Raw genomic sequence first — 21975 nt, 5'->3', positions numbered from 1 at the left:
ATCTGTGCCTCAATTTCTTCATATGTAAAATGAGAGTAAAAATACATATCTGCATCACAGGGAGCTGGTGAGTTAACAACTGCAAAGTGGTTGGAGATTTCAAACTGATGGGTCTGTAGAAATGTAAATTAGCATTATTATTTATATAGCTCTAATACAAACATGGGTCTTTATGTCAAACACATCTGAAATCCCAGATAGGGAGGGAATCATAAATAGGAGACCCCAGGCTATTTGCCACCCTCAGACTAAATGTAAAGTGAAATATTCCATACAGAAAACACCATATCTTGCATGATCCTGTTCTGCAAGCAAAAAAAGGCAAAGCTACCATGATTTACAGTTTTCCTTTGACAGTTTTACAGAACAGGCCACTCTACCTTGAACGGTTCCTTAGAATATGTGCTAACTACTTATGCTAAACTTATCTGTTTGATCTTGTATTTAGCTATGACACTCTTCCTTTCCCAGACCTGCAGAAAAACTCCGTATAGCTCAAAAGCCTGTCTCTTTCACCAACAGAAGTTGGTCTATAAAAGATTCTACCTCACCCACCTTGTCTCTGTAGGTTTCATGGAAGGGCAGTTTTGAAGACGGATGAGATTTTGACTTGCCATCTACATTTTAAAACCCTCCTAAACTGTTCAAGCTCTCTTGTGCTTTGTCTTCACTGCAGAAAAGATGTGTTTTTAATATTGAGATAACTATCTCCATATAAAATCCTAGTGGAGACAAGGCAGACGTAGCTTTTACCTCAGAGTGGAGCTATAACCCCCACCTGTGGTTATCTTGACTTGCTACATCAAGGTAAAACCCACAGTGCTTGCCTCTGCTACGATTTTATATTGATCTAGCTATTCTGGTATAAAAACATACTTTTTTTTTACTTCACTTTTGATGGTTGATTTTATTATGTGCCATGATGAACAGTACTTCACATCTCTAATGGATATTCCACAGGGATATCTTCATACTAGTATGTCTACTAAGGACAGCTATCAAAAGTAATGGTACTTCCTGTAGACACCAGAAGGTTTGCATTTTTCTAAACAATCTCTTATGGCTGTGACATAAACGTGAGCATGGCACATTGCCATGTTAATTAACACAGCACAAAATGACAGGTTTCAGAGTAGCAGCCGTGTTAGTCTGTATCCACAAAAAGAACAGGAGTACTTGTGGCACCTTAGAGACTAACAAATTTATTAGAGCATAAGCTTTCGTGGTCTACAGCCCACTTCTTAGGATGCATATAATATAAATAATATATAATATATGCTGTAGCTCACGAAAGCTTATGCTCTAATAAATTTGTTAGTCTCTAAGGTGCCACAAGTACTCCTGTTCTTTTTACAGCACAAAATATTTTTTCTAGATTCTCCACTTCTGTTTTTAAAAGAAAAAAATAATTATCAGAAGAGGCAGAAACACACAGCTCAGAATAAAAACATTTTCAATTGAATAATGAAATGCAGAAGAGATGCAAATTGCCATTTCAATGTCTTAAATATAAAAAGTAGAACAAAATAATAAATACAAATGATTTTGGTTCAAAATCCACCTTAGAGTATAGTGACAGAAGGTTATCATCTGACAACTCTTCAATGACCTACATGCTGCCTGGTAGTCAGGGCCGCCAGAGCAGGTTCAGGCCTCGGTGAAAAAAATTTGCAGGCCCCCCAGCAAGGATGGACCGGCTAAACAGGGCCGAGGAGCTGAGGGGAAGCCGGGGTAGCCGGGGCCCGGGCCCCCTTCCGGACCGCCGGGCCCTGATAATTTGTATGGGCTTCCCCCCGTCTCATCAGCCCTGCTGGTAGTATTCAGTCCAGTTCCTTGGCCCTATATCACACTATCCACCACTATTATAATTAACACTAGTTGGCTCCATGCTTGGTAGTCTCATCAGAAAGGCCAGTAATTAAATGGAGATGGAGAGTGAATTCCTCCTACTGTATCAGCCCTAAAAAGTGTCTTATCCAAGCACTCTGGTGCTTTACCTAAGTTATGATACTGTTACCTAAGCTTATGCTTTCAGTTTTCAGGGTTGCCAGTCTAATATCTTTCACCAACACAAAGTGTACTTTAAAGGAGGGGGGAGAAAATTTTGGGGAAAAAAATGTAAACATGGAGATTAACCAAAGATTCCATATTTGTGTTTACACTCCTGTACTCCAGAGAAACACTTTAAAAGTAACTAGTAAGACAGATGTTAGTTTCACTTCATCCAGAGAGAGAAAATAACCTTTCCTGCACCTGGAAGGGAGATCTAGACTAGAGCTCTTTGGAAAGAGTAGCCTAAAGAAATGGAACAAGCTGCAGAACTGGAGCTAACCATAAAGGCTGCACAAGCAAGGAACCCAGCCCTGAGGGCACAGTTCCCTGAGACCAAGCTAGAGGTAAATGCTGCTACACAAAGTATAGGGGATTTGAGCCTTCATGAGACTACAGCAATGCAGCTTGTTGTCACAAGTTAATATCATACTGTGACACTCATTGTAAAACAACTTTTAGTGCTACTGGATCTGATTCTGATCTCGTACCAATGCACATTGGGAATAACTCCAGTTTAGTCAGTGGAGTTACTCCAAGATAAAACTAGCATGAGACCAGAATCAAGTCTATTAAATTGTAAAAAGAACCCTCCTATCACTACAATTTTATGGATGAACATTTTACCATAGATTCAAATAGGGCTAGTTTATTTGCTGCATGTAGGAATCATAACAGATACATTTAAAGTTTACAAAACCTGGGGATTATTGCAACAATTATTTTAATTCTCATTAGACTCTAGGACATTTCAGGTCAGGCGTTCCTACTACCCCTTTTTGGGGTAACAGGAAAGTGTAATTAACTATTGAAATTCTTACATTTAAATGTATGCGAAAGCTCAGAGCTAGTGTGTCAAGCCCACTACGTGTCTGCACATGTTGTGACGCTGTTGCAGACAGTGTGTGTTTTATAATTTTATAGTCATGGAATCGATAACATAAAATGTGTCTCAGTATAATCCTACAGTGATTAGTGCCCTTCTAGTGACTAATGAGAATTAGTCTTTGTCATTAAGATCAGCTGGAATGCACTTGCCGTTGGTGCCTTGATGTTTCTGTGGGACCAATAGCAGTGGGCTCTCCTTGCATGCCTTTGGGATCCAGTCTCCTTGGTGGATTGGTGGATTGCAATATTTTGAGTCTGGAGGCGTTTCAGGGCACAACATAAGGACCATTTATTTTGTTCAACAGTCGGCTCATTGTGGAGTTGGGCTGAGAAAGCAGTGTTAAGATCTGGATCTAGATTAGATTTTGTGGTTGTCCATCAGGGCTAGGGCTCAGAACTGAATCTGACAGTGTCAAATCTCAATAGTTGTTGTTATGATATTTTAGTCCCAAATGGTGAAAATCTTACAAGATCACTGATCTCCCTAGATTTCTACCAACTTGGCAGAAACCGTTGTTCTCACAAAATGTTGGTTATATCTGAAACAGAACTGGAAAATGACTCTCTTCTGGATAGGAGCCAGCCAAAACCCAGAGGGCATGGATTTAGCTAGAGGGAGTTGAATCCAAAAACCTATGGAAACCAAATGGATTTGAATGTGCAGTGTTGGGTTGTTGTTGTTTTTTTGGTGGTGGTGGTGGTGGTGCAAATTTCTCCTTGATGGTTTTCTTTTTCTTTCTTTTCTTTTCTTTTTTTTTTTTTTTTTTCCTGAGCTACATTCTTCCTACTCCCTCGATCCTGGCCTGGCCAAATGCCAAAACTGCTCTAAGTTATGCTGACTTCATTCAGCCACTATGTCAGCTGATGATGTGGAAGAGTCAGCAGGAGTTCCAGATTATCTTTTTAGGGCCCATTTCTGGTTGTTTGCCTTGCCTAAAGACTCAGGGAGTGGGGTTTGAATCTTTATTATTTTGTTGGTTGGGGTTTGGGCTGTTCTTTTACAGTGTCTAGCACAATAGGCTCATGAACTGTGGTATGCTATACTTCAAATAGGAATTAAGTCAGGGAAATACTAAGGCCAAACTAGGTCAAACTAGATCGGGGTTCTCAACCGGGGATCCATGGCCCCCTGGGGGTCTGCAAGCCCTTTCAAGGGGGCCACAGGGCCCTGCAGCTGAAACCCCAAGCCCCATCACTTCCCATGGGGCTGAAGTCAGGAGCCGGAGCTGAATCCCCGATCCCCGGCACCCCCATCGGGGCTGAAGCTGAGAGGCGTGGAGCTGAAGTCCCTATTCCTGACACCCCCCACAGGGCGGAGGCCCCTATTTCCAGCACCCCCTGTGGGGCTGAAGCTCCCCCTGGCACACACCCCCGCAGGGCTGTTGCTGGGAGCTGCAGGGCTGAATCCAGGAGCCCGAGCCCTGGTGCTCCCCATGGGGCAGAGTTAGGGGGCATGGAGGTGTGACATTGCACTCCATATGATTTTATGAAAATATGCTAATGAGTGTGAATATAATGTAACTGGAATATGCTTCATGCAAAAGATCTCTTGTAAGGTATCATTACAAAGCTTATAATCTACTGAGTGTGTTCATCCTATTTGTATAAATGTATCATTCTTGTATCTGAAACTAAAAATATGAAATATAACTCTGAAGTCCTATTGTAATTATGCAAGGTGTGGGCCATTAATGCTGGTTTGGAATCTTGATGGCTCCATCAACTAGGACAATCGGTTGTAAATGGCTTTGTTTACTTGCAAGCCTCCCTGAGTGTCAAGCCAGGAAGAATGAAGACTTGGGGTCTCACAGAACATGTGACATGGTACTGGACTCCATCTTAAAGATGGCGCTTTTCCATTTAGAAGGACAGGTGGGGACCCAGAGAGACAAAAGATCTCACCTTGTGCCAAAGCTATATACGGGGTGGAACAGAACAAAGGAGGGTCCAGTCATGAGAAATCCCCTAGTTACCACCTGAGCTGGAGCTAACAAGAACTGTATCAGGGGAAAGGATTGGGCCCAGACTAGGAAGGAGTCCAGTCTGTGAAAGAAGCTTACTGGAACATCTGAGGGTGAGATTTGTATCTGAAATCAGTTTCTTAATGTATTAGGCTTAGACTTTTTTTTTTGTTTTATTTTTGTTTTATTTTATTTTGCTTGGTAACTTACTTTATTCTGTCTGTTATTACTTGGAACCACTTAAATCCTACTTTTTATACTTAATCTAATCACTTTTTGCTATTAATTAACTCAGAATAAGTAATTAATACCTGGGGGAGCAAACAGCTGTGCATATCTCTCTATCAGTGTTATAGAGGGTGGACAATTTATGAGTTTACCCTGTATAAACTTTATACAGAGTAAAACAGATTTATTTGGGGTTTGGATCCCATTGGGAGATGGGTGTCCGGGTGCTAGAGACAGGAGCACTTGCTAAGCCATTTTCAGTTAAGTCTGCAGCTTTGGGGGATGTGGTTCATACCTGGGTCTGTGTTTGCAGCAGGCTAACACGTCTGGATCAACAAGGCAGGATTCTGAAGTCCCAAGCCGGCCGGGAAAACAGGCTCAGAGGTAGTCTCAGCACATCAGGTGACAGTTCCAAGGGGGTCTCTGTGACCCAACCCTGCACAGGAGGTTGTTGCCTCCTCCCCCAAACTGCAGCGCAAGAGCAGGGCAGTCCCAGGGGCAGCGCCACACGTCCCCTCTCCATCTCCTTCTCTCCCTGACCCCTGGCCAGGTCGGAGGTAGGAAGTCTGAGCCGGGCAGTGCACAGCAGCTGCTGCTCTGGCTGGTGCCATGGAGCAGGCAGCCGAAGTGTTGCCTCGTCTCCTGCTGCTGCTGGTGCCCAGGGTCGAAGTTGCCCCTCAGCTCCCAGCACCCTTTGCTCTTGCAGAGGCAGCCGGTAAGAGCCACCCGGGTTGGGAGACCTAGCTCCATGGCTAGCAGAGTCCTCTGGGAACAGGGACCACAGGGGAGCCCTCCCAGCACACAGCTCCTAGTACCCTTCTCGCTGCACCCTGAGATACCCCCCTGTCTGCGCACAGCCCCTAGTTACCTCCTGCCTGCACCCTAAGCTGTTTTCAAACTTTTTGAGCTGAGTCCCCCACCTTTGATTTATACTTTTTGGTTGCCCATCCCCCCAACCCAAACAGGCTGGGTGGCCTGCTGAGGTGAGTCAGGGAGTGGAGGTGGCACTCCCTCCCTGGACCATGCTGTGTGGACCTAACTCGAGCCCCGCTGGCCCTGCTCTCTCCCCCCCCCCCCCCAAATAGAAGTCAAACTACACCTATGCCCAAGGTCCCTGCCTTAAGTCCCTGCTAGGCCCTGGAGTTTTTATAGCATATGCAGGGGGAGGGGAGGCTCAGAAAGAAAATGGTTGAGAATCCCTGAACTAGATGATCACAGTTGTCCTTCTATAAATAAATAAAATAATCTGGCTTTATACTCTATGAATCCATGAATGACTGGGGTTCCCAGGCACTACTGCAATACAGATAATAAATATTGTGCTGGAGGGTGTTGGTGGCTACCAGTAAGCAAGTATTTGATCTATGCTGATGGGCAGTCACCTTCCACTCAGGCTAAAGGGAAGAAACAATTAACCTCATCTGTGGAGTAAGATAGCTGAAACAATAGAAGACATCGCCCAAGCCACAGGGCCAATTGGGAAGGCATGAGCAAGAACTAACAGAATAAGAGAGGTTTCCTTGGGACTGATTGAAACCCCAGGAGCTTGGGCATTGATTGGTGGAGCTGTGTGTGTCAAAAGCTAGACTGAAAGCCAACTGACAGTGAAAGAAACAGTCTGAGTGTATCCCTGGAGGAAAGGCAAGAGAAAGAGATTTTTTTAATGGCACAGGACTGGCTGGGAAGTAGGCTTGAACTTCTGAACAAGGAACCTGGCTGCTGATTTTGTTCCTACTGTGTTCAGGGAAACAGGATATTATGTACATTCTTTGTAAATGTACAGGATTGCACCAAAGATATACCTTCCCCTGAATATTGACTAGCCACTCAAGCCAAGCAGCATCACTAGAAATCTTACTAATAAAAATGTGGTTTTGTATCTTGGGTAACATTTGACTTCCAAAAGTTTGCTGATGGCAGTTATGCTAGTGGTAGTTTTAGTTTTCATGCCAGGCCCTGTCAATGTAGGGAGAAGGTGGCATACATTACTTGTGGTTTTATTTTATTTTTTTAATCAAAACCCTTAGTTGCTATATTGATGGGAGATGTACAAAAGTAAATAAATGCAAAATAATAAAAGAAGTGGGCCAAATTCTAAGCTCACTTAAGTGTCTCTGACTCAGGAGTAATGCCAGTTAATTTAATAGATTTGCCTGTATAAAAGCAGTGTAAGTAAGGCCTTGTCTACACACATATACTGGTACTCTGTACTGGTATTATAGCTAGAGTGTACAACCACTCTAGTGTGAAGCCAGTTCTAACAATATAAACCCGCTTGTACTGGTATGACTCATTCGCATATGGTTTATATAGTACTGGAGTTTATAGTGATGTAACTACATTATGGGATGTATTAGTATAAATATTACACCCCTGAACAAAATGGGTACCAGGCATGAAAGAAGAACCATCTCTCTATTGTTTGTTGTTCTGCCAATGAAACAAAAGCAATGTTAATCACATTACCCTAAGGTCTTGAACACAATTAGTAAGCATGCTGAAGTGAACAAGAATTCACTTTAGTGCCCCTGGAAGCCTTATTGCACTTAGCAAGTGATCATTTTCATAATAATATAATTGCCAGAATGGGAAATTACAGATAATTGCTGTTGTTGTGACCTTGCTCCTTCAGTAATGAAATTAATGTAATTGTTACTATTTAGATTCTTACTAATTTAGGGGCTGCTGCAAAGTTTTTTTCAGGAGAGCATAGACATGTATTTTTAATTATGTTTCTCCTTTTCCCAGATGGATTAACAAATGGAACGAATCTTTCACACTTCTGACACAGGTTAATTTTGTTTCTTGTTCTTCACTGGCTTACTGCTGTCTACTTAAAAGTATGGCGTCTACCTACTGGTCTTTGTGAGTGTCATGGCAACTAGAATTATTGAATCCATTTAGAATACCATGGAATCATAGAAATTAGAAAATGCCTTTGATATATTTCTGAGTGCTTTGTCTAATCCATTTCCAAATGACTCATAGGATGGGACTAACTATTTCCTGAGGACACTATTTCATGCTCTAACAGATCTCACCATTACAAGTGTTTTCCTGATATTCAGCCTGTTTTAAATTTTCCCTTAACTAATTTAATCCCTTCGATCATCCTAAACAATTCCTCTCTCCCCTTGATCTTTAACTTTTTCAAATATATGAAGACACCATAAGAACCAAATTTTGATATCCATTAGACTGCTGTAAATCTGGAGTAACTAAAGTGAGTAACTCAAATGAGCTCGGACATTTATTTCAAGTTCTTTTTTGTTTATTTTTCCCCCAATTAATGTATTTATATTCCAGTTTCCCAAAAGGACTGGAATCCTAAAATAACACTTTATTTTAACACTGATGACAAACCTATAAAATAAGTATGAACAAATCAATAAAAATGTGATTAAATAGCCAAAAAATCGCACAAATTGGGTTTAATTACTGGAAAATCCACTTTGCACTTCTTTAGATAAATATTATTATGGCTTTTTCACAGATGAGTAAATTGATATAATGAAAGGTTAATGATATATTCATGGTCACACATCAAAACTATGGCAGAACTAGCCATTAAGATCCAGGAGTCCTGACAACCAGGGCCGGCTCCAGGCACCAGCGTAGCAAGCTGGTACTTGGGGCGGCACATGGAAGGGGGCGGCAAATCCGGCTCTTCAGCGGCAATTCGGCGTGGGTCCATCACTCCCTCTTGGCGGGAAGGACCCGCCACCGAATTGCTGCCGAAGAATGAAGCGGTGTCCGTACAGTCGTGGCTGAAGTGCAGCAGATCGCGATCGCGGCTTGGGGGGGTGGGGGGTTGCTTGGGGCGGCAAAAACCCTGGAGCCGGCCCTGCTGACAACCACCATGCTCAAACCAAAAGATCACACTCATACCTGGACTCAAATGATCTGTTTCATCTTTAGTTTAAATCCTTTCTTTCTTATCTGGTGTTTCTGTTTGTTGTATGTCCTGTCTCTTTAGGTTAAGTTATCTTTCTTCTTCCTGACATCCTCATCCACATCACTGTCATACCATCAACAAGTAAGAGCCAGGCTCTGAGCTGCTGGAACACTGATTCTTACAGATAGATACCACAACCTTAGCTCCCAAGTTTATGTGATTCTATCACTTCAGGAGAAAAACAATCCTGATCTAATTCCAACCCATTCATTCTTTGTCATTACAGCTTCCTCCCCTTTCATGACAGTTTTTGGAATCATGCCATAGAGGAACAGGTTTCTAGCATGGTCGTTCTATTTTTTAGCGAAGTCCCATTGTAGTCTGTATCCACTCAGATCAGCCCAAACGCAGTTAGGCACAGACAGGACTGATTTAACTGTGTGGAGAAGTTAATCGAAGGAGCTAATGACAAAAAGGCTATGGGACAAAAAACAAAACTAAACAAAACCCACCTTGTAATGGAATCTAAGGGCCAAAATGTATCCTTAGAAGTCTGTTGGTGGCTGCCAAGGAATTCACCCGCAATTTCATCTGAGAGAAAGATCGTGGCCCCTATTCAACCCACTTAGCACTGTTCCAGCAACAAAAAGCAGGCAGAAAATCCAGCTTAACCAGCTATCTGCTGCTTCCACCTTCATGAAGGTATTCCCAGGAGCAAAGGGCCCACATGGGGCATTCTAGCACTGGTGGCATAATGAAGAAAAAGGAGGCATGGCCAAGGAACTACTACATCCAGCCAATCCTCTTCTACTGTAGTATTCATTTGGGCCATTGTAACTTAGAGCTGCCCCTACACCAGCAAAGTAACCTCTTTATGCCACCTCACCGTCTCCAATCAGGAGCATCTTTTGTGTGAGATTTCCAGTCTCAGGGATTTGGGGTAAATTGTGAATAAGCATCTTTCTGTCTATTTAGGTTATTATACCATATACATCATGATAGTATATGATCTTGGTGTGGGATATGTTGTGAACGTGTTGCATGTGAGTGTAGTGATAGTATATGATCATGGTCTGAGTGTATGATGCAAACCACAAACTGAACCAAACCTTTTCACCTCCTGTGGTCTGCTCATTGCAAATGGAAATAGGACAGAAAGAACATATGTATACTCATAATACTCATACTAGGAATTGTCTGCTACTTTTCAGCTACTAGTAGAACTTGTTTGATAAACAGATGGAAAGCTCTGAAAATACACACAGTCCTGCTCGAGGGAAGTCTCAACAAATCCTACGCAGAATAATAAGGTTTTTGTGAAGTTATAAGAGGTACATTCACATTAACTCCTCACAGTCAGAGACACAGGAACTGTTGTAGTGTTATGTAGCAATGTCATCTCCTTCTTGTGTCCCTGTTTCTCGCCTTGTCACTGTTAAAAGTTCCTTTTTCTCCTGCTGCACCAGCAACCTGGTCCCTTCACTGTCTTCCTCTTGGCTGACATATCAAGTTCAAACTTCTCATCCTCACTTTCAAGATTCTGTGCATCCTCTCTCTTGTCTACACTTCTCTTCTCCTCTTCTTAGTCACTGTTTCATTCTCTTCCTCTCACCCAAGGCATTTGTCCACTACTTCATTCTTCACTCCTTTGTCCAGCTCACCACTTAGGGCCTGAACTCACTGTGTTCCCTAGTGCACCAAGCAAGCCACCACTTTCTCTACATTCACATTCCAGTAAGTGAGTTTAGTTGGTATTATAGCACTATACTGTATTTCTTAACAACAAAATAAATAGAGAGCCATAACTGGGTTTTCCTCTGTGTTTTGTACAGCACCAAGTACACAGCTGTATAATAATGGGTCAATTCCCCAGGGCTTACTCTGTTTTTAATCACCCAGAACTCCTTCTGAAATAAATTCTGCTTCCATTTACACTTCTGTAAATCTGGAAACTTTACTAAAGTCAATAGTTATTCTGGATTTAGTCCAGTGTAAATGGAAGCAGAATTGAGCCCAATGAATTCAAAGCAAGTTTTGCATGAGTTTGGATTTGGCCCCATAAAATCAGCTCATTAACATAGAAGATGAGAAATGAACTGGACCTCAGATTGAATAAGCAGCACAGAAGTTTTCCCTTTCCCCAATATAACTCAGAGATATAGCTGATTTTTTCAGACATGCACAGCAGCAGCTAACGCTCCTATTTTGTGTGGGTTTATGATACCCTATTGAATAAGAGAATAAATTTACTGATCAGAATTGATTTGGTGCTACTTTGTTACAGAAGAAAAATCTCAAATTTCCATCCCTTCTGAAAACAGCCACAGAAATAACTGTGCTGATTTTAAATCCATCCTTCACATAATTGGTCAAAATGAACCAGGTGAATATTTTGGCCGCTACTTCTCTGAGTCATGTTCTAATTCCAGATGTACTTTTTATTTAGACCTACAACATGCCTGAGATTAGAATGCATTAAAGTGTTGTGTGAGCCCAAACACTAGTGGTTGGGGGTGGGGCGGAATATGTGCAGGTTCCAAAGCCCTATTTTGTATTTGTGGTGAGGAATTTATACATTTTTTGTGAGCATTGTCTGTCTGGAAACAAGTGTAACATCATCATTCTGAATTCATCTTAAAACAAACTTCACCAGGGGCTAGTCTACACTGGCAATGCTGCGGCAGCGCTTTAACGTGGCTTGTGTGGTTGCAGCGCAGCGCTGGGAGAGAGCTCTCCCAGTGCTCTAAAAAAACCACCTCCATGAGAGGCGTAGCTCCCAGCGCTGGTGCACTGTTTACACTGGCACTTTACAGCGTTGAAACTTGCTGCGCTCAGGGGGGTATTTTTTTCACCCCCCTGAGCAAGAAAGTTGCAGCACTGTAAAGTGCCAATGTAGACAAGCCCTAGTTTTAAGCTTCAAGTGGGATTTGTCTGGTAAACAGCTCCTGTCACGCAGAATGTTCTTCCATAGTGAAAGAAGATTATGTCAAGTATTCCACTATCAATTCTATGAGTTCTGAACACATCATTTGCTGGAGGTAGTTTTCTTTAGGTCAGCAAAACAATACTAAACAATGGCTTAGCATGGATTGTGTAGCAAAGAGGAGGATTTAAGGTGGGCATATTTGTGTTCTGAGACAACCAATAAGAGCTGGAAAGAGACTTGCAATTAATTCATACTGGAAAAGTTAGCCAAACAGCGTACTTTCTAAAGAACCCTCAGATTATTCAGTTACAATGCCTGGTTGAGATTTTGCCTTCACAGGTGACTATGTCTCAGGACTCGTGGGTTCTGGTCCTCGCTCTTTTACTGACTTGCTATGTGACCTTGGGCAAGTCACTTGGACACATATTTTTAAATGTTTGCCCAGAAGTGAATGCACATTTTTGCACTTTGTAAAATAGTCTCTGGAATTTTGTCATCTTTTGTAACAATACCTAATAAATTCTGTCATGTTCCAGCCTCCAGGAAATTACCACCCATAAAGCCCTAAAAAGTAGAGGCAAAAGGCCATATCCTGTGCTCATAGTTTCATACATGGATTGTTTGCCTCCAAGACTAGCATTCAAGTCCAGCTCCTGGAAGATATTTAGGCACCTAACACCCATTGATTTCAGGACCTGGGCCTCAGTGCCTATCGTTATTATTATATATACTGCAGTAACATCTAGAGGCCCCAGTCTCTTGGGGAGAGGTGCTGTACAGACATATGACAAAAGATAGTGCCCCAAAGAGCAAACGGTATAAGTTAAGATGAGAAACAACATGCAGATACAACAAACCAATGAAGAGGGGGAATTGCTAGGTAAGAACGAGATGCTTGTGATTTTGTGTGATAAGTGATGGTCACATAAAACCAGCTGCCTAACTAGTGTCAAATTTGGAATGGAAACAAATGCCAACTGACTACCCTAATGTTTGTTGTACAAATGGCGCCTCTATAAATGTGTGAGCATCTGTTCTCCCTCTACCTGCATATAGCTGTAAAGTAAAGGAGAATTATATGAATGCACTGACAAAGTAAGAAGGTCAAAAGTTTCAGTTTGATTAAGCACCCAACCATTTGGATGCTTTGGCTCATTACACAGACCCTATGGCTCTGTAAAATTTTGATTTGAAGTCTAACTAAAATGCCTTTTCATATGGGATTTTGTCAGTTCATTCCTGGTTGCAGTCAGGATGCTCAGAAATGCCCTGGGGCAAATGAATTGAATTTTTCTGAGGTTCAAAAAATGTTCTCCTTGAGATCACAGCAAAGTTTCAGTTTCTTATCTATTGAAAACCATAACACCAATCCCCAATCACGGAGCGAATAAAGCCCAAAGAGATCAGAAAAATGAAAAAAGAGCGACAGAGGAAAAACAAAAAGTGAGAGAAAGATTTAATTTGAATTCATTCAGTAATTCTTCATCTATATGCTTGGCTGCCACTTATGACAATGCAAAGATGTGCAGAAATATTGCTTAAGCATTGTACGTGCCATTTATACTAATCGGAACAAAAGTTCACTAGAATACTAAAATATTTTCCTTTAAAAAAAATACTAATAAAATTCTCCCACAAGCACATGAAAGGAAACATTTTTAATTTAATAAAAAGCAACAAAATTGGTTAAAAAGAACTCCAAAAATGAAAATGATAAAACAGAAGATTTGCCTGCCACTAACCCTCACTTTCAGTTTGATTATGTTATTTAAATGACACCTATCCACATTTTAATCCTTGTGCAAAAGTCTGCTGGCAGAATTAATAATTATGATAAAAAAACATGAAAGTCCATGCTAATGATAAGATAAAGAACTTATTCCCACCACCTACTGTGAGAAGCTAATCTTCCTCCATGTCCTAATCTACTGACATACAGGATTTGATCTGAAATAAGCTGTTAATAATGAATAATCTGGCCATGAATATGATTCTGCCGAGCAGAAAATGGAGGATTAAAGAAGGAGCTCTAGAAGAATTAGTTCTCACATTTTTTCCAATTTTAAGGGTTTTTATTTCCATTTAAATACTTTTTTGATTGTTGCTGCCACCTTAAGGATGCAAACTGTAGTGGCTATTCTGATGATGCACTGGAAGTGTCTGATTTAAGACATCGCTACTTTGCATTTATCTGGGGAAGGGAACAAAAACAGCAAACTGACACTTACTCAAGTGCACAGTCTCTTTAATTGAGGGATGTCTGGAGAGCCAAGTATGTATATTTTAACACACAATGAGTTTGAATTAGGCACTTCTGGGAACAAGCGGCCTGCCCGTTATATATTAGAAAATCAAACTCGGTGTGGATGTGTTTGTATTTTAAAAAGCCAGGTGAGATAAGACAAATCACAACTCATATTTATTTCCTTATACATTGCAATGTAAAAGAAGATGTTTGTTTAGCAGATGTTTCATCATTGCCACAGACTTCCTGATTTCTTGCCATGTAAGGCAGGCTGAATACACAACTGAGGACAATGAGTTTCAAAAATGACTAAAGATTTTGGATGCCTTGGTTTTTTAATGGCAAGCTTGATACACCATAATGGTGTCTGATTTTCAAAAAATGTTGAGCACCCATACATTAAATTACAGGCCCCGTTAAGGTGCCTCGAATTGGGCACTCAAAAACTGAGGGAGCTGAAATGACTATTCACTTTTGAGACTCCCAGTGAAAATTCTGCTCTCTGTTTGGCATAGCAGATCTCAGTTTCAACTATGTACTCCATTCTCAGAAATGCCATTTGCCAGGGACCATATAGTCCTGTAGCTAAAACAAAGGGCTGGACATTAGCTGTTCATGGGTTCCATTCTTGACTCTGCCACTGCTGTGTGATCTCATCTTCCTGTGCCTCAAGTTTATCCATGTGTGAAATGGGTACAATAATAATATTTACCTAACTCACAGGGATGATTTGAACCCTAATTATAAAGCACTTTGAGATCCTCCAGTAACAAAGGGCTAAGAAAATGAAGAAAAAAATATTAAACCAGAGAACACACTGCACTTTACAGATGAAAAATAGGCAGTGCAGAGAGCAGAATTCTACATATTTCTACAGCTGTCATATTTTTAAAAATAAAATACCAAAGCAGAAAATCAAGTAAATATTTAGCTATATTACATTTGGTAAATATAGTAGAAGCCCTAATTTATCTGCAATCCAACCACAAAGGTTACAGCATCTCTCTACTTGCAGTATATTCGCCCTTTGGGCTAATGTCATTAAAGCCATTGATTCCTTTCAAAGACTTTTTGACAAATTAAATTCCTAGAACACAGGACTCCATTAGATGTTTCAACAGCATTTGTTCCATTCCAATATGGTAATTATTTAAGGTTTGATTTTTCCAATCGTCAGCTGGCATGAGGGTCCTCAGTTTGTCTTGGTTTTTTATAAGCACTCTGATCCCAATGTATATAAAAGAATATTACATAAGCTTTTGCTCCCAGGAGTTTGATTCCAAAGATTTCAAGAACATTCATTTTAAAACCATCCAAACAATTCCATTGTTCATCAATGGAAATATGAGAGAGGATTGCACCACCCCACCAAGCAAACGTAGGACTAAGTGCTCAGGTGTGCTGAATTTACATCCGTGCATCTTGGATGGGGAAGAGGTAGCACTGTCTCACCTTTCCATTTCTATAATCCTGGGTTGCCAAAATCACCCCAGAGAAGTCTAAGCTTTGTGCTTTCCACCTCTACCCCAACACACCTCTTATGCCTGAGGGCAAGGCATAGGAGACATAAACCCTATGCCAATTGAGGATTCAACCACACAGGGGCATGGTTAGATTAAGGGCAATTGGGACCCTAGACACACCACAGCATAGAGCCCCACCCCTCATGGCCTCATCCCCACAATGTGGCCCCATCCCCTACGTGGAGTGGCAGAGGCCCTCGTCCCTTAAAGGCAAGAGCAGCAGCAATCCACACACCCCCGCCACCACCCCCATTAATTAGATCAGCAACCAGGGTATGTGCGCTAGAGTAAGACCTGGTCTACCCTTAAAATTTAGGTCGACATAGCCACATCACTCAGGGTGTGAAAAATCCTACATCCACACTACAGGTATAGTCCTCATAGTGTAAAAATTACCTCAGTGAGCTAAGCCTTTTGCACTCTGCTTCTCCTGCAACACAGAATCCCTTGATAGGGTGGCGTTGGGTGTGGGGCGGGGATCTCTCTGGGCAGTTAAACCCCATTCAGATGCCTGGGGCAAGTCACACATTCAGAACTATAGTGCTGACCCAGGCAGACATCTCCGCATTGGTTTACACTCAGTTGTGTTTTCAAGTTTTTCATTGCAATTATGAGAACTAAAGACATACTTTAAAAAAAGAAAAAAGCAGCTGAGATTCTGATGTAATCATGTGATTCCAGGAGCTGGGGTCTAGAACCATCTCTATAGTGCCTATGTCTAAGGGCTTGGCTACACTTGCAAGTTAGAGCACATTAAAGCAGCCCCAGGCGCCCTAACTCCTGAGGTGTCCACACTGGCAAGGCACGTAGAGCGCTGGAACTCTGCAGCTGGAGCACTCCTGGTAATCCACCTCCACGAGAAGCACAGAGCTTGCTGCGCCCCGGCTGAAATGCCCGGGTGTCAGTGTGAACGACATGTTGCATTACTGTGCTGTGATTGGCCTCCGGAAACATCCCATAATCCCATGAAGTCAAGTGGCCACTCTTCTCATTGTTTGGAACTTGGCTGCAGGCATGCAGATATCCCCTTTCAAAGCTCCATTTCTGACAGCCGGCATGCTTATCTGCTCTGGGACAAAGCAAACCATTAGTGTGGAATGATGCTGCTGTGAGAGAGAGAGGTGGGAGGGTAGGGGGATCTGCTGCTGTCTGAACTTACAAGACAGCATGGTGACACACTCTCTGCCCCCCAAAACACACTGTCTCTCCCCCCATATACACACAACACACTCCCTGTCACACTCCACCCCGCTCCCGTTTGAAAAGCACACTGCAGCCACTTGCACACTGGGATAGCTACCACAATGCACTACTCTTTGTGGCGTTGAAAGAGCTGTTAATGTGGCCACGCCAGTGCGCTTGCAGCTGACAGTGCAAACACATGGCAGCATTTTCCCTGCTGCAGTCTCCAAAGGCTGGTCAAACTCTACATCGGCAAGTGAAGCCAACCCCTTAATTTGGCCCTTCCCAGAGGGAAGTCTCTTTTTTTTATTTATTTTTTTATTTGGGTTTTTATTTGATGCAGCTTTAAAATAAGACAGAACTGAATTTCTGGCCCAAATATTTCAATTCTGCTCTCTTAATAATTATTTTATTTACAGAGCACATTTCACCCAGGCATACCAAAGTTGTTTGCAGACAGAATTAATTGAAATCTGCAACAATCTGTGAAGTTAGATATCGTTAGATCTGTTTCACAGATGTGTAAAATGAAGCCCAGAGGGCAAGTGATTGCTCAAAGTCACAGAGTCAGTGAAAGAACTGGGAATGGAACCCAGGAGTCCTGTTTCCAATCCCCTGCTCTGTCCACCAACCATACTTGAGGGCAATTTAACCTACATATCTGCAAATATTTTTTAAATATTAGCTAACAATGAGTGGTTATATCCCACCCACTAATAAGATATTTCATATTGCCAAGCAACTGGATGGCAGGCACATCACAAGAATTCAGAATGAAAGGGGCTTGGAAAGGGAGTTAGCTTTCTTTCAAATGGTGGATCAGAAGGGAAATGATTCATTTGGGAGGTGAATTTCAAACAGGTGGATGAGGCAGGAGGAAAGCACCACCAGACACTGAACAGGCGAGTGGCATCAGACAGCCAGGGAGATAGGACAGCGTAAGGGCAACACCAGTCAATCAAACAGCTGCACAGGGCACTGGGAAGATCAGCATCAGTCACTCAAGAGTGGCAAATGATTGTTAGGCAAGTGGCAAGTGAGTCAGCAGGAGAGCAAGGAAACAGGAGAGCAGAGTCACTTGCTGCTCCTTTTGATGTTAAATGCACCTGCTGGGATTCTGCAGACTTTTTAAACCATTCGGCAATTAAACTAGTCAACTCTGCATGACACTTGCTTTTGCCCTTCTACGAATGTTAAGAATTTTGGGAGGAAAAATATAGAAGCTTGATGAACAATGTTTCTTTTCATTCTATTTGAGTTGGTGCATTTTGATAGTAATGAAAAAGCAATCATAACAATATTAATGCAACACTGGCACTAGGAAACACACCAAACTGAAGTGTAAAGTGCTACAAGCTTTGTCCATTCCCTGCTGACTGAGTTGTGGGCATCTCTGCTCTGAGCACTGGTCTTCAATATTCTCAACATAGGCCACCAAACTAGGTCACACGGGCTATCACCAAAACGCACATACATGCTCCACCATAATAGAACCAACTTCCATGACAACAACCCCTACATTCTGCTGCAGTTTTAACCCTGTTTCCTCTCTTCTCCACCCTGACAACCTCTCCCATACATGCATCACTATGGCTCGTAACTGAAAACACGCATTCATGTAAAATCAGGTGATAACCCTTTTCGAGTGATTATTTTTGTGGATGTGTTTTTTGCTGTTCTTTCCAGGCAGCTGACTCCACTCCCACTTCTCAGCTCCTGCAGTGTTCTCCAGGTGGTCTAGTTCAGAGCCTTCTTCCACAATGTGTGCCTGGGAAGGAGGGAGCTCATAGCTAGCTAGATCAGCTCAACCCCCACAACTCCCTGTGCCCTGCCTGCTGTGGTGTTCTACTTGAAACCAAGTTCACCCACATATGCTTCTGATCCCCACCCCCAGCCTTGGCACAAAAAGGACTCCGTCTCTGGTTCCCCAGCCTCCCAATGCCCTGGCTCTATGTAACTGCTGGGAGCATGCAATTAACTCCTCCTTGGGGAGAAAGCTATAGATAGGGCCCTACCAAAGTCACGGCCATGAAAAACGTGTCATGGACCGTGCAATCTGGTCTCCCCTGTGCAATCTGGTCTTTTGTGTGTTCTTACCCTATACTATACAGATTTCACGGGGGAGACCAGTATTTCTCAAACTGGGGGTCCTGACCCAAAAGGGATTGCAGAGGAGTCACAAGGCTATTTTAGGAGGGGGCTTCATGGTATGGCCACTCTTCCTTCTGTGCTGCCTTAAGAGCTGGGTGGCCGGAGAGCGGCGACTGTTGGTCAGGTGCCCAGATCTGAAGGCAGCGCCCTGCCAGCAGCAGCGCAGAAGTAAGAGTAGCAGTACTGCAACCCCCCCACAATAACCTTGCAACTCTCCCCTCCCGGCGCCCTCCTCCCTGCAACTCCTTTTTGGGTCAGGATTCCTACAATTACAACACCCTGATATTTCAGATTTTAATAGCTGAAATCATGAAATTTACAATTTTTAAATCCCATGACCGTGAAATTGACCAAAATGGGCCATGAATTTGGTAAGGCCCTAGCTATAGAGCAAAGGCAGCTCCTGGTTCCTAGCTGCAGCAAAATAGTGGATTCTATGACAAAAATGCTGAGTTCAATGGCATCTTCAGGACAGGAACCATCTTTTTTGTTATGTTTGTATGGTGCCTAATGTAGCCTACAAGACTAACCTGCTTGCTTACATATATTTATCTTTTCTTATAGTTTAAGTATTGCAATAGGTTTATAGATTTATATTAAAAATAAGCTTGGCTGTAATGTGAGAAACCTACAGGCCAGAAACCTGCATGTTGAGCTAAAGCAAGGTTAGCATATCTATATCTGTGACCTTTTACCCAGAAAGCAAAGTTGACTTTTTAGATTGTTTTTCCTATACCCAAATAGATAAAGTACCTCCGCCTATGACCTTTTATTTAGTCCAATAGACAATGGAGAATGGCACATGGGGGGTTTCAGTGTTGTACCCACAGGCTTAACAAGTACACCACAAGAGACTGATGTGCGTACGTACTTATCATCAGTATGCGCATACATATTAGCCTATGTAACTCCTCATTTCTGTGAGTGAGGAATGAAATTTGAGCATAAGTGGAAGGATTTCCAGCCTTTGCCCTATAAAAGAAGTGAGCCACCTCAATAGAGTAAGCCATTCTCACTTTACTCCATCTCCATTCTCACTTTACTCTATTCTCACTTACTTCCTCCACTCTCTCTATCTATTCTATCTATCTACGATGACAACTACTATTAGTAGGCTATATTTGTTCTTCTTAAACTTTAAGTTTCAAGGGAACTAGGCTATGCTTGGTTTCCCTAAGTTTTATTCTTTGTTCATTAGGTTTTGATTTTAAGTTTAAGATTGTCAAGTACACCCTAAGTTCGCTTTAATAGCTCATAGCATTAGTTTCTTCTAAGCACTGCATCCCTCACTCAAGAATTGAGAAACCTGAACTGCAAGGCTGATCCCATGTATCTTACCACCAGGTTATCAAGGAAGGGTGTGTGTATATTAACCAAAGCTTTGTTGCATATAATACTATATTAGCATATGTATTTTTTGAATAGCAGTAATGCAATTGTAACTTTGTAACTATGGTTATTTTACCATTTACTTACTATTATTGATTTTAATAACAAGTCTTTAAGGCTATATCTGTCTCAGTGCGAGCTTCCTGTCATACCCCTGAGGGTCCTTTGTAAATTCTGTGGAGCCTGATTCGAAACAAGAACTTTTATTTTCAGATCAAACAGATCGGTGAGCCCAAGACCCATACTAATTAATATTCATTATTAATTACTATTAATAGCATTAATTAATTAGCTAATTATTATGATTAATTAAAGTAAACACTAAATATACATTAAATTAATATTAGCAGTACACCCTAAATCAGGCTACACTAGCAGAAAGAATTCTGAGCTTGAGGAAAATACCAAAGCTTGTGGGTGAAGAATGGTAGAGTCCCCAGGATCCTGATAGAGATAAATGGGGACAGGGCCAGCTCCAGGCACCAGCTTGGCAAGCTGGTGCTTGGGGTGGCCACTCTGGATGGGGCAGCAGGTCCAGCTATTCGGCGGATGGTCCCTCACTCCTGCTAGGAGCACAGGACCTTCCGCCGAATTGCCACTGCAGATCGCAATCGTGGCTTTTTTTTTTTTTTTTTTTTTTTTTGTGGCTGCTTGGGGCGGCCATAACCCTGGAGCCAGCCCTGAATGGGGAGCTGTTGCTTCAGGCTCTCTGCAGACTCAGACAGGTTATCTCCACAGCAGTTACACTCAATTCACATTTTCATGGTTGTCACTGCAACCATAAGGGCTAAAAACATATTTTTTAAAGGAAAGCTGAGATTCTGACGCACCAGTCTGCAGCAAGGGATGAATTCTGTGACCACAGCACTACATGGGGCCCCTAATCATAGCACCTTGTTACTACAAGCAATGGTCCGCTGTGACAGTGACTTGGCATTGAAAGGGTCTGTGTCACATTACCTATCTCCTAATCAAGCCATCTATAACCCACTATTCTGAGGATGCACTATATAGACTTTCAGGAACATTTACTGTTACAATGATCCCACTGCCTGTGATCAGTACTTCATTTCTTCAGTGTATTTTTTCAGACTTATTTGTGCCAGACAGTAATCTATTGAAAACAGCAGGGACCGGCTACAGTTATCATGATAGCAAGAGGCTGTAATGTTCCTACGCTGTTGCATCATTAGCATTCCCAAAGGTCAGAAAATGTAAAGGTTAGACAGGCTTTGTTAGGTTTATGAGATCTAGAGATCATGTGTGTGGAAGAAATGCCAATAAATGGGCTTTACGTGCAACCTGTACACATGGTGGAGAATTTAAGGATATGAATTGTCAACAAACTTTAAGCACAAGTTGACAATAGATAGTCTAGAAATTTTTAATCCCTCAAGATAAAATAACTCATTCCATATTATACATTTGTAATACTTGAGTATAATATGAAACACCATTTCCCTTCAAATGTTGCCTGTTTGGCCTTACTAGATCACAGAGAAGAGATTTATTTTTCTATTTTCCCTACTTGTTTTTGT

The 21975-nt window shown here is 41.9% G+C and overlaps 1 long non-coding RNA gene across 1 annotated transcript in view; it reads left to right on the top strand.

The window, feature by feature from the left end:
* LOC101951907 (uncharacterized) overlaps positions 1-21975 on the top strand; it is a 57201-nt gene that overhangs the window by 21215 nt on the left and 14011 nt on the right. The window contains exon 3 of the long non-coding RNA XR_256605.5: positions 7875-7917. This is a non-coding gene — a long non-coding RNA (uncharacterized LOC101951907). The remainder of the gene's footprint in view (positions 1-7874; positions 7918-21975) is intronic.

This window comes from Chrysemys picta, chromosome 4 (assembly GCF_011386835.1).
Source record: "Chrysemys picta bellii isolate R12L10 chromosome 4, ASM1138683v2, whole genome shotgun sequence".
Taxonomy (NCBI): domain Eukaryota; kingdom Metazoa; phylum Chordata; order Testudines; family Emydidae; genus Chrysemys; species Chrysemys picta.
The sequence above is the reverse complement of the archived record's forward strand: the minus strand, read 5'-3'. Positions and strand labels throughout refer to the sequence as shown.